Source organism: Lepidothrix coronata, unplaced genomic scaffold (genome assembly GCF_001604755.1).
Source record: "Lepidothrix coronata isolate B3197 unplaced genomic scaffold, Lepidothrix_coronata-1.0 Scaffold495, whole genome shotgun sequence".
Classification (NCBI taxonomy): Eukaryota; Metazoa; Chordata; class Aves; order Passeriformes; family Pipridae; genus Lepidothrix; species Lepidothrix coronata.
Genome location: NW_016690675.1, coordinates 3,378 through 5,709, shown reverse-complemented (window position 1 = coordinate 5,709; position 2,332 = coordinate 3,378). Strand labels below are relative to the sequence as shown.

Here is a 2,332-nt window from a genome sequence, read left to right as displayed (position 1 = left end):
CCTCCAGCGCCTGCTCCTCGTCCGACGAGTCGCGCTCGTGGGGCGGCCGCTTGCGCGGGGAGCGCCGGCGGGCCCGGCGCCGCTCCTCCTCCTCCTCCTCCTCCTCTTCCTCCTCTTCTTCCTCCTCCTCCTCCTCCTCCTCGTCCTCGTCGCCGTCGCCGCGCGGCTCCTCGGGGATGGAGTAGTGGCCGGTGTCGTCCATGCTGTCCGAGTCGCGCTCCCCGGAGCTGTCGCTGTCGGTGTCCCCCCGACCCCGGGGACCCCCCCGCGCCCCCCCCGCGGGCGCCGCCGGCTCCGAGGAGCCCGTCAGGCTCAGGCTCGCGTCCGACGCCTCCACCTCGATCCCCGACGACGTCTCGCGCCCGTCCTCGGCCGACATGTCCTCGGGGCTGCTCGACAGGCTGCCTGGGGGGACACGGACAGCACCATTGTCACCCTGACACCCTGTAATTGTCACCCTGTGACAATGTCATTGTCACCCTGACACCCTCATTGTCACCCTGACACCCTCAAGGACACCCTGACATGTCCTCGGGGCTGCTCGACAGGCTGCCTGGGGGGACAGGGACACAGGGATGGCACCCTGACACCCTGTGACACTGTCACTGTCACCCTGACACCCTGTCATTGTCACCCTGACATGTCCTCGGGGCTGCTCGACAGGCTGCCTGGGGGGGCAGGGACAGCACCATTGTCACCCTGACACCCTGTAATTGTCACCCTGTGACCCTGTCACTGTCACCCTGACACCCTCATTGTCACCCTGACACCCTCAAGGACACCCTGACATGTCCTCGGGGCTGCTCGACAGGCTGCCTGGGGGGGCACAGGGACAGCACCATTGTCACCCTGACACCCTGTAATTGTCACCCTGTGACACTGTCATTGTCACCCTGACACCCTCATTGTCACCCTGACACCCTCAGTGCCACCTGGACATTGCTAGTGTCACCCTGACACCCTCATTGTCACCCTGACACCCTCAGTGCCACCTGGACATTGCTAGTGTCACCCTGACACCCTCATTGTCACCCTGACACTCTCAGTGCCACCCTGACCCTGCCATTGTCACCCTGTGACACTGTCATTGTCACCTTGACACCCTTGTTGTCACCCTGACATTGCTACTGTCACCCTGACACCCTGTCATTGCCACCCTGTGACCCTGTCATTGTCACCCTGACACCCTCAGTGTCACCTGCACATTGCTACTGTCACCCTGACAGCCTCATTGTCACCCTGACACCCTTGTTGTCACCCTGACACCCTCAGTGTCACCCTGACACCCTCACACACATCTCAGGGCTGCCTGGGGACATGGGGACAGCACTGCTGGCACCCTGACACCCTCATTGTCACCCTGACACCTCACTGTCACCCTGACACCCTCACTGTCACCTGGACATTGCCAGTGTCACCCTGACAGCTTAATTGTCACCCTGACACTCTCATTGTCACCCTGCCACCCTGTCATTGTCACCCTGCCACCCTCATTGTTACCCTGCCACCCTCACTGTCACCCTGTCACCCTTGTTGTCACTCTGACACTGCCACTGTCACCCTGACACACTCACTGTCACCTGGACATTGCTAGTGTCACCCTGACAGCCTAACTGTCACCCTGTCACCCTTGTTGTCAACCTGACACCCTCACTGTCACCCTGACACCCTCAGTGTCACCCTGACACCCTTGTTGTCACCCTGACACTCTCAGTGACACCCTGTGACCTTGTCACTGTCACCCTGCCACCCTCATTGTCCCCCTGCCCCCTCACTGTCCCCCTGACACTCTGTCCCCCTGACACCCTCACTGTCACCCTGACACCCTCACTGTCACCCTGACACCCTCACTGTCACCCTGACCCTGCCATTGTCACCTTGACACCCTCAGTGACACCCTGACACCTCATTATCACCCTGCCAGCCTCACTGTCACCCTGACATTGCTACTGTCACCCTGACACCCTCAGTGTCACCCTGTCACCCTCATTGTCACCCTGACCCTGTCATTGTCACCCTGACACCCTCATTGTCCCCCTGCCCCCCTCACTGTCCCCCTGTGCCCCCCGTTGCCCCCCTGAGTGCCCCCGACCGTTGGCGATGTCCGTCCTTCCGTCCATGCCGCTCCCTCTGTCCGACATCCCGGAGATTCCCGAGCGATTCCCTGCGGGAACACACGGAAGGAAGGGCTGGAGCCGCCCCATCCCCACGGCCCCGACCCCCCCCGGGCCCCTTTTCCAAGGAAAAACCCCGGAGGAAGCTCCGGGAAGGCTCCGGGACACCCGGGAAAAGCTGCTCCCGAGGGATTTTGAACCCCAGGGAGAGCTTTTTA

At 62.0% G+C, this 2,332-nt stretch overlaps 1 long non-coding RNA gene across 1 annotated transcript; it reads right to left on the bottom strand.

Moving 5' to 3' along the window:
• Positions 1 to 1,339: 1,339 nt before the first annotated feature.
• On the bottom strand, positions 1,340 to 2,032 carry LOC108510132. The gene is made up of 3 exons (XR_001878746.1): positions 1,985 to 2,032; positions 1,806 to 1,905; positions 1,340 to 1,367 (listed from the first exon to the last, which is right to left on the bottom strand). It is a non-coding gene; the product is annotated as an uncharacterized LOC108510132 (long non-coding RNA).
• Between the last annotated feature and the right edge of the window lie 300 nt (positions 2,033 to 2,332).